A 16,033-nucleotide genomic window follows, 5' to 3' on the forward strand; every position below is an offset into this window, starting at 1 on the left:
GACGAAACGGGAAGTGAGTTTGGAAAGGCTTAAGGAGCGTGAAAGGTATGTAAAGCAAACCCAATTCTTCCCTTGGCATGCCCTTAGTGTATTAGGGTCGGATCCGGGCTTCGAAGGACCTCTTGGCCCTCGGAATCCGCAAGACAAAATTTCAGTTTTTCCTTCAGTAGAATTGAACCATTTTGATACGCTTTTTCTGAAATTATGCAATTGTGCTCTAAGTTACTCAGAAAGTCATAGAATGTCTGTATAACCTTCGTAGATGATATTATATGTTTAGAGGGCACAATTTGAGCCCGCCACCTTATTTGTTCTGAGGCGGGCCCACTATTTACGTTTTTGCCCCTAATGTGTTAAAGCTTCCTTTTTAAGCGATTTTTGAAAGAAATGTTTTAATTACCCTACTAATCGCTTAACGAATATTATTTTAAATATTCTGTTAAATATTATAAATTATTTTGACACTCGGAATGACTTCGGGAAAGTTATACTTCAGTAATTTATTATGATATCCGAAATACATTTATTATGATTCCGTCCGACCCCATTGGATTTGTTTGTCTTTGATACGCTTCATCGAGTCTTTGAAAACATTTATTATATTTTTAAATTGCATTAGTCTCTCACTACTCCATTCGTGGATGTCCCAATGTTTCCCACACTGAGCCCGGGCCAGGATATGTTGTCAAGCGTAATTCTCTGCATTGTTCGCCGCGTCCCGATGTGAGGGGGCAGGTATACGCGTACATGGATCTGTGGAGTATGATGTGCCATGTCCGCCTATTCTGTTCTGATCTGTTATGGCCATTTTGATATGACATTATATGATACGGGGCCACGCCCCTTTTTCTGATTCCTCTGTATAGTGGCACCAACGTCGGGAGGGTGGCCACATTCTGTCTGCCGAGTCTCGTGGCAGGGACCGCATATGATATGATATGACATATGTTTCTGTACGCATTCTGTCTGTTTTGGAAATATGCATTTGACACTCTGGATTCTGTACTCATTTTCTGTAACCATTATGATTTGACTTCTGTGATTCCGCTTAACATATTCAGTACATATTTCGTACTGACCCCCTTTCTTCGGGGGCAGCGTTTTCATGCCGCACAGGTACAGATGACAGGTTTGCTGATCCACACGTTTAGGATCCCGTTTATGCTATTTTGGGGCGCTCTCTTCTTCAGAGCCCATCTTTTGGTACAGTCTGTCACTGTTATCTGGATATGTATATTGTTCTGGGTATGACGGGGCCCTGTCCCGTCTTATGATTATGATATGTTCTGTAGAGGTCTGTGGATACATCTGTGTGGGTTCTGTACATATGTTTGGGATGTTTTGGTTTTATGACAGCCTTATCGGCTTCTGTGTGCCAAGTCTGCTTTTCTGCTAAATTCTGTAGCATCCACTAATGTTCCTATTATATTACATTATTTTTATAATATGCTAAATTGGGTATCGGGTACGTATAGGTGCCCAGCTAGGGCACTGGTCGCGGCCCAAGGAGTTGGGTCGTGACAAAAGTGGTATCAGAGCAGTTCGTCCTCGGAATGTCCACAGACCGTGTCTAGTAGAGTCTTGTTTATCGGTGTGTTGTGCACCACGCCTATAAACAGGAGGCTACAGGGCATTTAGGATACTACCCTTCTTTCTGTCTTAGATCGTGCGATAGAGCTGTGTTATCAGGATGACCCCTCCCTAACGAGTGGCTATATTTGCAGATATGCCTCCAAAAAAGGCAACCGCGGCCCAAAAGGCCAAGTCAGCAGCCTTGGGAGAGACTAGCCGGGTCCATAGGATTACCAGGGCCCAGGCACATATTGCTCCGGGGACTTTGCCCCAGACAGAGGGTTCGTCTACACCGCCACTCGTGGAGGAGATTGGGGCGGCCGCAGCCGCAGATCGGGGGGCGGCTCCACCGCCAGCTCCCGCAGTTCCAGTACCTGAGCCTCCAGCTCCACGGCCAGGCACTGAGGATTAGTCTATGAGGGAGGCAGTCCAGTTGCTGACGAGACTTGTGGCAGGGCAGGTTCAGGGGCATGGACTAGGAGGTGACCGGGCAGTCAGGCGTGATAGTTCGAGAGCCCGTGAGTTTTTGACTTGTAACCCTCCAGAGTTCTTCGGGACAAAGCCCGAGGAGGATCCTGAGGAGTTTATCAGGAAGATGCGACGCACTCTAGATTTGATTAATGCTTCCGAGACAGAGTCAGTCGCGTTAGCTTCGTACCGGTTATATGATGTGGCGGCAAACTGGTACGAGTCATGGGGGCTATCCAGGGGGGACGACGCTCCTCCAGCAGCTTGGGGCGATTTTTCTCAGGCATTTCTTGGACATTTTCTGCCCCCAGAGTTGCGACGAGCCAGATCTGATAGATTCTTATTATTGAGGCAGAAGGGCCGCAGTATCCGGGACTACAGTTTGGAGTTTGATTCCTTGGCCCGATATGCACCTACTGTGGTGGCTACTATGGCGGACCGGATGCACAGATATATTATGGGGCTGGATCGATATTTTGTTGATAGCTGCTTAGTGTTGGCTGCTCAGCCCGGTATGGACATTGCCCGTATCCAGGCCCATGCCCAGGGTATGGAGGATCAGGGCAGAGGAGGACACCAGCCTGACAGGGACCAGGATCGGAGACAGCCCAAGAGGGCCAGGTCATCTGGAGATTTTCGGGGCAGACAGCCCCAACAGCCGCAGCAGCCTAGCAAATTTTCATCTCAGCCAGCGCAGAGCGCGCCTCCCCAGCCTACAGGTCGCAGGTTCGATAGCCCAGGGTATTCAGGAGCAGGCCAGAGCTCCAGGGCTTCAGGTTCGCGGACAGATAGGGGTTCTGGTCATATGAGGCCACCCAGGGTTCAGTGTTCTTTTTGCGGCAGATACCATACGGGAGAGTGCTACAGAGCCACCGGTGCATGCTTTTCTTGTGGCCGTCAGGGCCATTCTGTGAGAGATTGCCCGTATAAGGGTAGTTTGGGTGGTGCAGTGCAGCCTACCGGATCAGCCGCTGGGTCTTCATCGTCGTCAGTGGCTATGCGCCCTACGGGGCAGGGTTTTCCAGCACCAGCAGGTCGCGGCAGAGGCCGTGGTGGAGCTTCTGGTATTAGCGGTCCTTCGAACCGCATTTATGCTTTGGCCAGCCGCCAGGATCTGGAGGCATCTCCTAATGTCGTTACAGGTACTTTATTGGTCTTCTCTCGGTCTGTGTATGCATTAATTGATCCAGATTCGACTTTATCATATATTTCACCCCTTGTTGCCGGTAAAATTGGTATTATGTCTGAACCTATAGAGCCATTTGAGGTAGCCACGTCGATAGGGGATTTTGTTGTAGCGAAACAGGTTTATAAAGACTTTTCTGTGATCGTTTTTGACCGTGACACTAAGGCAGATCTGGTAGAGTTAGATATGACTGAATTTGATGTTATTATGGGTATGGATTGGCTAGCTTCCTGTTACGCTAATGTTGACTGCCAGAATAAGGTAGTTCGCTTCCAGTTTCCCGGGGAGCCAGTTATAAATTGGGCTGGTAATACAGCATCGCCGAAAGGTAAGTTTATTTCATACCTTAAGGCAAAGAAAATGATCAGAAAGGGTTATATCTATCATCTGGTTCGGGTGCACGACTTGGACGCCGAGACGCCGACACTTCAGTCAGTCCCCGTGATTAATGAGTTTCCAGATGTTTTTCCCGACGAGCTTCCAGGTCTTCCTCCAGAGCGGGAGATAGACTTCTCTATTGACTTACTCCCAGACAGTCAGCCTATCTCTATTCCTCCGTATAGAATGGCGCCTGCAGAGTTAAAGGAGTTGAAGGAGCAGCGGAAAGATTTGTTGGATAAGGGCTTCATCAGACCCAGTACTTCGCCTTGGGGAGCCCCAGTATTATTTGTGCGTAAGAAAGACGGGTCGCTGCGTATGTGTATTGATTATCGGCAGCTGAATAAGGTAACTATAAAGAATAAATACCCCCTCCCCAGGATTTATGATTTGTTTGATCAGCTGCAGGGCGCTAAGTGTTTTTCGAAGGTAGATCTTCGATCCGGTTACCACCAGGTGCGAGTACGAGAGGCCGATATCCCTAAGACAGCTTTCCGGACCCGATATGGGCATTATGAGTTTAGGGTTATGTCTTTTGGGCTTACTAATGCCCCCGCAGTATTCATGGATTTAATGAACCGGGTATTCAGGCCATTCTTGGATATGTTCGTGATTGTATTCATTGATGATATCCTGGCTTATTCTCGATCGGAGGCAGAGCACGCAGATCACCTGAGATCGGTATTAGGGGTACTCCGGCATCAGAAGTTATATGCGAAATTTTCTAAGTGTGAGTTCTGGCTGTCTTCAGTGGCTTTCTTGGGGCATGTTATTGCAGCTGATGGTGTCCGGGTGGACACACAGAAGATTGAGGCCGTGAAGAATTGGCCCAGACCTACGACGCCCACAGAGGTACGCAGTTTCCTGGGGTTAGCAGGTTATTACAGGAGGTTTGTGGAGAAGTTTGCTTCGATTTCAGCGCCTTTGACAAGGCTGACTCAGAAGGGAGCTAAGTTCCAGTGGTCTGACGCTTGTGAACGGAGCTTCCAGTTGCTGAAGGAGAAGCTGACTACAGCCCCAGTTCTGACTCTTCCAGAGGGACCGGACGGGTATGTTATTTATTGTGACGCTTCTGGTATGGGGTTAGGCTGTGTATTGATGCAGCACGACAGAGTTATAGCGTATGCTTCCCGGCAGCTCAAAAAGCATGAGAAGAATTATCCTACCCACGATCTGGAGCTCGCAGCGGTGATTCATGCTCTGAAGATATGGAGACAATATTTATATGGCGTTCATGTGGATATCTATACTGATCATAAGAGTCTCCAGTATATTTTCAGACAGAGAGAGCTTAATTTGCGGCAGCGGAGGTGGCTGGAGCTTCTGAAAGATTATGATGTAGATATTATGTATCATCCGGGCAAGGCTAATGTTGTTGCAGACGCGCTCAGTCGGAAGTCTATGGGCAGTTTAGCCGATTTACAGCCAGACAGGAGAGAGATAGCCCGTGATGTTCAGCAGTTGGCTAGTCTCGGGGTTCGTCTGGCCGATTCTGGAGATACCCAGATCTCTGTTCGAGGGGTTTCTGAGTCATCCATCAGGGACGATATTAAGCGGCATCAGTTCGAGGATCCTGTCTTAGCTCGGTACAGGGACACAACCTATGATAAGGAGAGGACTTCGTTCGAGTTTTCACCGGACGACACTATGTTATACAGAGGCAGGTTGTGTGTACCTGATATTGCAGGCCTTCGGCAGCAGATCATGAGCGAGGCACATTATGCTCGCTACTCGGTCCATCCTGGGTCTACGAAGATGTACCATGATCTCCGATGCTTATACTGGTGGGACGGTATGAAGCAGGATGTTGCAGAGTTCGTCGCCCAGTGCCCTAATTGTCAGCAGGTCAAGATTGAGCATCAGAAGCCGGGTGGACTGTTGCAGGAGATGGAAATCCCGACTTGGAAGTGGGAGGTTATTAATATGGACTTCATTACAGGTTTGCCTCGCACTCCACGGAAGTATGATTCCATCTGGGTCGTCGTTGATAGGCTGACGAAATCAGCCCATTTTCTTCCCGTAAGGACTACCTATTCCGCCGAGGATTATGCCAGGCTCTATATTAAGGAGATTGTGAAGCTTCACGGAGTTCCTATATCTATTATTTCTGACAGAGGCGCCCAGTTTACGGCGCATTTCTGGAGATATTTTCAGGAGGGACTAGGGACTCAGGTGAGTCTGAGCACCGCATTTCATCCTCAGAGCGACGGGCAGGCCGAGCGCACTATACAGACGCTGGGGGATATGTTGCGGGCCTGCGTTATTGATTTCAGAGGCAGTTGGGATGATCACCTGCCGTTGATTGAGTTTGCATATAATAACAGTTACCATTCCAGCATCCAGATGGCTCCGTACGAGGCTTTATATGGCAGGAAGTGCAGATCGCCGATCGGCTGGTTTGATATTGGCGAGACAGAGTTGATTGGCCCAGATATGGTCCAGCAGGCCGTGGACAAGGTGAAACTTATTCGAGAGCGACTGTTGGCAGCCCAGAGTCGACAGAAATCATACGCGGATAAACGGCGTCGACCGTTGGAGTTTCAGGTAGGCGATTGGGTATTTCTGAAGGTATCGCCTATGAAAGGCGTGATGCGGTTCGGCAGAAAGGGTAAGCTCAGTCCGCGTTATATTGGGCCTTATCAGATTGTTCGGAAAGCTGGAAATGTCGCCTATGAGCTAGATTTGCCATCCGATTTGGAAGCGGTACATCCGGTATTTCACGTCTCTATGCTTCGTAAATGCGTCGGTGACCCTTCCAGAATATTTCCTGCTGATGATATTCAGGTGACGGAGCAACTATCGTACGAGGAGCAGCCCGTATCTATTTTGGATCGTCAGGTAAGGAGGCTTCGGAATAAAGAAGTAGCCTCTGTTAAGGTACTGTGGCAGAACGATAATAGGGAGGAAATGACATGGGAGGCCGAAGAGGAAATGAAGAAGAAATATCCTCATTTGTTCCCTATGCCCACAGGTAATCTAAAATCCTTGCTTAATTATATTCAATAATGAATGTGTAACATATGTGCTGACCATAAAAAGAAACTCCCCCGAAGCATTTTCAGACCCTATAAGATTAATTTAACATTCGAGGACGAATGTTCTAAAGGGGGGGAGGATGTTATATCCCGTATTTTTGAACCTCGGAGTATCTGCTGGGGTGGGGCCCACACACCGAGATTTTTTTGGAACATCTGAAAAGTCATATGAATCACATATGTAAAGTTAAACACAACTCATGAAGTACCCTTGGACCAAATCAAAGTGGAAACCATCCAAACGAATATTTTTAAGAAAACGTTTTCGGGTGACCTGACTTTGGGGGGCAAAAACTGTATTATAAGTTTGGAATTTCGAAATTACCTTGAAATAGAAGTTGTAGATAATTGAATTATCTTTCCATCCATAGGTCGTGGGTTCCCAGGTGACGTCGGTACAAGGAGTTATGAACGTTTTAAGGTCGAAAGGTCAGTGGGCTAGGCCCAACTCGGGACCAACCGAGTTGGCCCAAAAAAAAAAAAAAAATTTAGGCCCAATGTTTAAGGGGTGGCCGGCCAAGTGAGGCCCAACCCATGGCTTTAATGAGTATTTCCATGTGCTAATTAATTATAAAGGGATCAATATCCCTTAGAAGGTTCAAGAGACTTAGAAGAGAAAGAAGAGCAAAACAAGAGCAAAAAAAGAAGACCATTTCGGGTTTGAGGTGCAAAAATTCACCACCAAAAATCTTGCTCCTAAAATTTTTCTTTTGTGGTTTTCCTACTAAGTTAAGGTTCCTTTGTAACTTGGTATAGTTGGATTGGAGTGGGGAGCATTAGAATCACCAAAGTGATCGCATCTCCAAGTGAAGAAGACTTGAAGAAAAGGTAAGAATTTCTACCTTTTTATTGTGTTATGAAGTTTTGATTGTGTTGTAGTATATAGAAATGTGTTGATTGTATGGAAAAATGGAAGTTTGCAAAGTGGGTGTGTGTTGTAGGTGTGTAGCCGTGGGTATGCACAATTGTATAGCCACAATGTGTTGAATTTATGTTATATTCTAGTTGTGATTGTGATGAAATGCATATGGGAATTGAAAGTTGGATGAATTTAGTTGATATTGGAAAAAAATAGGCATATGGCCGTAGGGTGTATATGGTTTGGGATAGAAAGGAATTGAGTTGTTTAGTGTGTTAAAGTGTTGTTGTGATGTTTGTAATGTAAATGAAGTTAGAATGATATAAGTTTGTATTGAATTGGAATGTAGAAACTTATGTCGTTTTAGTATGATTTTCCGACATTAAGGAAATGAAGTTGTTTGGTTGCTAATAGTGATGATCATTGATGAATTTGGAAGTTGGAAACTTGTTATGAAGTTGTATGCCAAAGATTTGATGTTTTGCATAAGTTATGACTTTGGCGGAAAGTTGTATATTATGTATATCGAGTGTATATCTTGAGGAAAACGATATGAAATGTTTCTAGAACTATATGGTGATGATCATGATTGTTGTTGAATGTGAAATTATTGATCTTAGTTGAAAGTTGGGTTGAATTGAAGATTATGTCAACTTGTGAGAAAAATGACTAGTTGAAGGATATTTATGTTTTTAATGTTCATTGTTGATATTGATGTTGTCGTTTGGGTTGTTGTTGATGATTTCTAGCCGAGTTGAATTCTCGGGGTGCTATATGTATAGGGGAAGTGCTGCCGAAATTTCGGTAGCCAAATATGCATTAAGTTGAAACTTTGGTATTCATAGCTTACAATTGGTAAACTTGACCAATTGCAGTTTTTCGACGAAACGGGAAGTGAGTTTGGAAAGGCTTAAGGAGCGTGAAAGGTATGTAAAGCAAACCCAATTCTTCCCTTGGCATGCCCTTAGTGTATTAGGGTCGGATCCGGGCTTCGAAGGACCTCTTGGCCCTCGGAATCCGCAAGACAAAATTTCAGTTTTTCCTTCAGTAGAATTGAACCATTTTGATACGCTTTTTCTGAAATTATGCAATTGTGCTCTAAGTTACTCAGAAAGTCATAGAATGTCTGTATAACCTTCGTAGATGATATTATATGTTTAGAGGGCACAATTTGAGCCCGCCACCTTATTTGTTCTGAGGCGGGCCCACTATTTACGTTTTTGCCCCTAATGTGTTAAAGCTTCCTTTTTAAGCGATTTTTGAAAGAAATGTTTTAATTACCCTACTAATCGCTTAACGAATATTATTTTAAATATTCTGTTAAATATTATAAATTATTTTGACACTCGGAATGACTTCGGGAAAGTTATACTTCAGTAATTTATTATGATATCCGAAATACATTTATTATGATTCCGTCCGACCCCATTGGATTTGTTTGTCTTTGATACGCTTCATCGAGTCTTTGAAAACATTTATTATATTTTTAAATTGCATTAGTCTCTCACTACTCCATTCGTGGATGTCCCAATGTTTCCCACACTGAGCCCGGGCCAGGATATGTTGTCAAGCGTAATTCTCTGCATTGTTCGCCGCGTCCCGATGTGAGGGGGCAGGTATACGCGTACATGGATCTGTGGAGTATGATGTGCCATGTCCGCCTATTCTGTTCTGATCTGTTATGGCCATTTTGATATGACATTATATGATACGGGGCCACGCCCCTTTTTCTGATTCCTCTGTATAGTGGCACCAACGTCGGGAGGGTGGCCACATTCTGTCTGCCGAGTCTCGTGGCAGGGACCGCATATGATATGATATGACATATGTTTCTGTACGCATTCTGTCTGTTTTGGAAATATGCATTTGACACTCTGGATTCTGTACTCATTTTCTGTAACCATTATGATTTGACTTCTGTGATTCCGCTTAACATATTCAGTACATATTTCGTACTGACCCCCTTTGTTTTGGTTTTATGACAGCCTTATCGGCTTCTGTGTGCCAAGTCTGCTTTTCTGCTAAATTCTGTAGCATCCACTAATGTTCCTATTATATTACATTATTTTGATAATATGCTAAATTGGGTATCGGGTACGTATAGGTGCCCAGCTAGGGCACTGGTCGCGGCCCAAGGAGTTGGGTCGTGACAATAGCATATCAGAATGTGTGTACATGGCACAACATACTCCAAAACCCATGTACATATATACTTGCCCCCTCACATCGAGGCACGGCGAACAATGCAGTGGAATACGCTTGACAACATATCCTGGCCCGGGCTCAGTGTGGAAAACATTGAGGCATCCACGAATGTAGTAGTGAGAAACTAAATGCAATAAAAATATCATAGATTTCCAGAGACTCAATGAGGCATATCGAATGACAAATCAAATCGATGAAGACGGACGGAATCATAGCAAATGTATGTCATATGTCCTAATGAGTTACGGAAGAATAATCCTCCTGAAATCTTTTTCATATTCCAAAATAGCTTACCAAACTCGAGGGAGTCAGCAAACGATTTTCCTTAGTAGTTGAAAGGATAGTTAAAACATTTTATTTTATATTATTCGAAAATAAGGCAATAGTACAATAAGAGGGCAAAGCGGGAATAGTGGAGCTAAACGTAATACAAAATATCGTACCTTTACAGAGACTCGATATAGTATCCAGAATAAGTATCATTAGTAGTCGGAAAAGTAGTTAAGACGTTTCCTTAAAAATTGCTTGAAATCAAGTTACAAAGGACCATAAGGGTAAAATCGGAAATAGTGGGCCCGCCTCGGGACAAACAAGGCGGCGGGCTCAAATTACGTATATTAAGCTTATGGGGTCACCTACAGAGGTCTTAGGGGTATTCCATAACTTTCTAGGCAGTTTGGAGAAGTTTGCATAATTTTTCAGTAAGCCTGCTTAGAGGGTTCAATTCTATTGAACGAAAAATGAGCATTTTCAATTGCGGATTCCAATGGGCAGAATGTCTTCCGATGTTCAAATCCAATCCTAGTACACCTAGGACATGCCAAGAGAAGAATCGGGATAGCTTTACATACCTTTTACGCACTTTACGCCTTTCCAAGTTCACTTCCCGTTTCGTCCAAAATCTGCAAATGGTCACATTTACCAAATGTTAACCATAAGGCTTTAGGCTTAAATCTCAAGTCAACACTTTTCTACAAAAATTTGGGCAGCATCTCCCCTATACACATAGCATCCCCGAGAATTTAACTCGGCCAAAACAATCAACAACAACCCAACAACAACATCAACAACAACAACAATCACTATAACCACAATATAACTTAACTAGCTATCTTTTCAACATAATGTCATAACCTTCATTTCAACTTCAATTTCCAAACTAATCTCAATGGTTTCACATTCATCATTAATCTAGATCATCACAATATAATTTGGAAATATTTCATATCATTTCTACGAAATATTCACAAGATATACAAAATATACAAACTTTCCACCAAAACATAATTCACCCAAAACTTCAAATCTTCAACCTACATATTCATAACATATTTCCATCTTCCAATTTCATCAACCATAATCATAATTTACATCTTAACAACTTCATTTCCATAATATCACAAAATTATTCTAAGGTGACATAATCTTCTACATTCCAACTTCAACCAAAATTCATTCAACTTTCATTCCCAATATAATTGCCATCATAACCACAACTAGAATGCAACATAAAATTCAACTCATATCATATATACAACAATATACACACACGGCTACATACACTATATTTCATACCCACTTTGAAATCTTCCATTTTTCCATACAATCAACTCATTCCCACATACTACAACACAAACAAGACTTCATAACACAAATAAAAGGGATGAATTCTTACCCTTTTTCCTAATCTTCTTCACTTGAATATATGATCAAATTGAGGAACCAAGTGCTCCTTCTTCCAAAACAACTACACCAAGTTGTAGAGGGACCTTGAATTAGTAGGAATTCAACAAGAAAATAATTTTAGAGGCAAGATTTTGGGGGTTGATTTTTCTATGGCCAAACCCGAAATTGGCTTGAGTTGTTGTTCTTGTCTTCTCCTTATGTTGTTTTCTTGAACCCTCTATAGGATAATGACTACTATATATTATTAGTACATGGAAAATTTAATTAGGACCATGGGTTTGGGCCATTGTTGGCCGGCCACCCCTTTGAGTTAGGCCCAAATTTTTCTTTTCATTTTTTTTGGGCCAACTCGGTTGGTCCCGAGTTGGGCCTAGCCCACTGACCTTTCGACCTTAAAACGTTCATATCTCCTTGTATCGACGTCACCTTGGAACCCACGACCTATGGATGGAAAGCTAATTCAATTATCTACAACTTCTAGTTCTTGGTATTTTCCAAATTTGAAACTTATAATACCGTTTTTGCCCCCCAAAGTCAGGTCACCCGAAAACGTTTTCTTAAAAATATTCGTTTGGAGGACTTCCACTTTGATTTGGCCCAAGGGTCCTTCTTGAGTTGTGTTTAACTTCACATATGTGATTCATATAATTTGTCACATGTCCCAAAAAAAAATTCTTGACGTGTGGGACCGACCTCAACTTACAATTAATCCGACGTTCAAAAATATGGGATGTAACATCCTCCCCCCCTTTAGAACATTCGTCCTCGAATGTTAGATTAGGCTTATAGGGTCTGTAAGTACTTCGGGGAAGTTTCTCTTTATGGTCAGCACACATAATACACATTCATTAATGAATATAACTAAGCAAAGCTTTTCAATTACCTGGAGGGATAGCGAACAACTGAGGATATTTCTTCTTCATCTTCCCAGGTCATCTCCTCCCTGTTATTATTCCGCCACAGCACCTTAACGGAAGCTACATCTTTGTTCCGTAATTTTCTTACTTGGCAATCCAGAACGGCTACAGGCTGCTCGTCGTACGATAGTTCCTCCGTCACCCGAATATTATTTGCTGGAAATATTCTAGGAGGATCGCCGACACATTTTCGGAGCATGGATACGTGAAATACCGGATGTACTTCTTCCAAATCAGATGGTAGGTCTAGCCCGTAAACGACATTCTCAATTCTTCGAACAATCTGATAAGGTCAGATATATCGCGGATTGAACTTACTCTTTTTACCGAATCACATTATGCCTTTCATAGGCGATACTTCAAAAATACCCAATCACTAACCTGGGATTCCAATGGTCGACGCCGTTTATCAGAATATGACTGCTGTCGACCCTAAGCTGCTAATTGTCTCTCTCGGATAAGTTTCACCTTATCAACTGCCTATTGGATCATATCTGGGCCTATTAATTCTGTTTCGCCAATATCAAACTAGCCGATGGGTGACCTGCATTTTTTTGTCATACAAAGCCTCGTATTAAGCTAGAATGGTAGCGGTTATTATAAGCAAACTCGATCAACGGCAGATGATCGTCTCGGCTACCTCCGAAATCAATAATACAGGCTCGCAACATATCTTCTAGCATTTGTATAGTGTGCTCGGCCTGTCCGTTACTCTGAGGATGGCATACTGTGCTTGGACTTACCTGAGCCCCTAATCCTTCCTGAAACGAATCTCCAGAAATTAGTCATAAACTGAGTATCTCTGTCAATGACAATAGATATAGGAGCTCCGTGGAGTCTCATTATTCCTTTAATACATATAGTCTGGCATAATCCCCAACCGAATAAGTGGTTCTGACGGGGAGAAAATGGGCTGGTTTTTGTCAGTTTATCAACTATACCACATATGGAAATCATACTTCCGTGGAGCGTGAGGCAAACCCGTAATGAGATCCATACTAATTATTTCCCACTTCTAAGTCGGAATTTTCATTTCCTGAAACAGTCCACCCGGTTTCTGATACCCAATTTTAACTTGCTGACAATTTGGGCACTGGTCAACGGGTCTTACGATGTCGGGCACACATAATCTTCCTCGGTATAACAATACTCATCCGGTAAAACCTCGAGCTGGATCTTTTCCTTGTCAAAGGTTGTATCTCTGTACGATACTAGAATAGAATCCTCAAACTGACGCTGTTTTACCTTTCCCATGATCGATGATTCAGTAACTTCTTCGGACAAAATTCCAATATCTTCAGAACCGACCAAACGGACTCTAAGGCTAGCTGACTAATGAGATTTTACAAACCAATTCTTTACTTCTGAATGTACGCCGGTCAAGCCGTCCGTAGACTCACAACTAAGTGCGTCTGTCACAGCTTTAGCTTTTCTGGGGTGGCAGAAAATATTAACATCATAATCCTTCAATAATTGAACCATCTTCTCTGCCGCGAATTCGGCTCCCTTTTTCTTAAAACGTATACTGGCAGCCCTTAGGATCCGTATAAATATCAACGCGCACCCCACGTAAGTAATACCGCCATATCTTTAAAGCATGAATCACCATAGCTAATTCCAGACCATGGGCGAAATAATTTTTCCTCGTGCGGTCTGAGCTGCCGAGGGACATTGGCCATAATCTGACCATTTCCAGACAACTACATATTTCAGTCGATGTCGAAGGCCTAGACCAGTCCTTTATCGCTTCAATCTTCTGTATGTCAGTTATTTTCGTTCATGCTTAATTTATTTTACTTTCATTCGCTCCCCCTCCTTGGGGTTATACTTACACCATATTCGAATCTTTTCCTTCTAACCTACAACTTGATTATCTTCGTACGAAACCTTAACAGAATCATAATTACATAGTACACAATCTTACTCGATAGTTGGCACTCAAGTGATATAATTAGGGTAGTTGCTTATCTCATAGTAACCACATACTTTCTTCATACCCATTCCTTATCTGTCGTCCTATTTTCTCGACAATCGAATTATTTGATATTCACATAATTCATCATTTCATGTCGTAAGTTTTTCTTTGCCCTGTACTATTCCATTTAGTTTGCTTTCGCAATTAACTTCGTGCTTTGCCCGTCGACTCTTTCAGAGGCTCCGCTTAATTACGTTTCTCACGGTTCACTTCTCCTGACATTTGGATCTTCCAATCTCAACCGGTAGCGAAATTATCAATCTATTTCGTAACATTGGTACCACACCTTTCCCCTTTTCTCGTACATTCTCTCCAGTTAATGTTTTTCGTATATGACAACACTGGCTATTAGGGTTCACCAATCAATCGACATCATCATAAATGGGGGGGGGGGCCTACACATACGCATGTATATCACTGCCATTTCTTTTACAATACATCTTCAATCACTTGTTCGAATTTACTCTAATTTCAGGGCTGCGCTGCTTTTTCTTTCTTTTTAACAATCCAATCCGTCTCAGCTCGTGTGACCCCTATAAAATTTCTAGCCATTCCACATATCCTAATTCCATTTAGGTTACCCCGAATTTCCTATTCGTCTCTCATATCTATGTTGCGAAAATTTTGTACATTTCCCAGGGGGTCACCCATCCCAGAATTGCTCTGGCCCTGGCACGCTTAACCTTACAACTTTAATGCATTTAGGCACGTTAAGACCGGTATAATTACATCGATTGCCCCGCACAGCCTTTGTCACGTAATTTAAGGCAAATCGGGGTCTTAACAACTTTTCAAAACGTTCTCGTAGCGGGTCCCACCCCGACTTAGCGAGAATTCTTTTACTTTTCTGACTATATAGTTACCGTGTCGCCCCTTGTACGTCCTCAATATTTACCTCCATGTATATATATATATTATTCTAGACGGCCCCCAAGTTGGAGTTTTTATTCCACAAATTTCATCTCCAATCAGTCGAGGAAAACTGATAAAATGTTACTGTAAGGCATCTTCCGACCACCAACAAAAGAAAACTAGAGTCCGACGAACTTCGCGGAATCTTTTAGTACTTAATTCACATAACTACCTCCATATTTTTATATATATATATTTGAGTCGTGAGCGAACCACTCAATTCCCGCCTGCTTGTCATACGCTTTGTATTCTTTCAATTAGAGGAAACTTGATCGTCGGACATTTTTGCCCTTCCGCATATTTTGCCCTTCACATGGGCTATGCTAAAACAAAATGGGGTTAGAACATATTTCTGGTCCCTCCAAATAAATTGTGAATTCGCTACTCGTATATGCTTTCTCGAGATAAAATTTTCCATATGAGGATAACGCTTCTTACGAATGACATGGAGGGTATGTCTTAAACTTTTAACCCAACATAAGAGATTTACCCTATCGGTATCGACTTTCAAGACATATTAAGAATTTATATCTTATTTTCCTGTTTATATTTCTGGAAAAATTTGGGCAGAGGTTCCTCTGTATTTCTTACTATCCCAAAACCTGTACACAGGAAATACCAACCATGCCTCACAGGTCCAACACATATACGTATATACATATCATATCATATCACATCATAGCCACACGGGGCTAACAATTTCAAATAAAAGTACAAAGATCCCGAGGCTTACCTCACATGCCCAACTCAAACTGCACCTGTTACACTTTCCTGTTTACTTTCCCTTACGATTTTAAACTTTATGTTTCAATCGAACTTCAATACCTTACCCAGCATACG

This window comes from Lycium barbarum, chromosome 1 (genome assembly GCF_019175385.1).
Source record: "Lycium barbarum isolate Lr01 chromosome 1, ASM1917538v2, whole genome shotgun sequence".
NCBI classification, from domain to species: Eukaryota; Viridiplantae; Streptophyta; class Magnoliopsida; order Solanales; family Solanaceae; genus Lycium; species Lycium barbarum.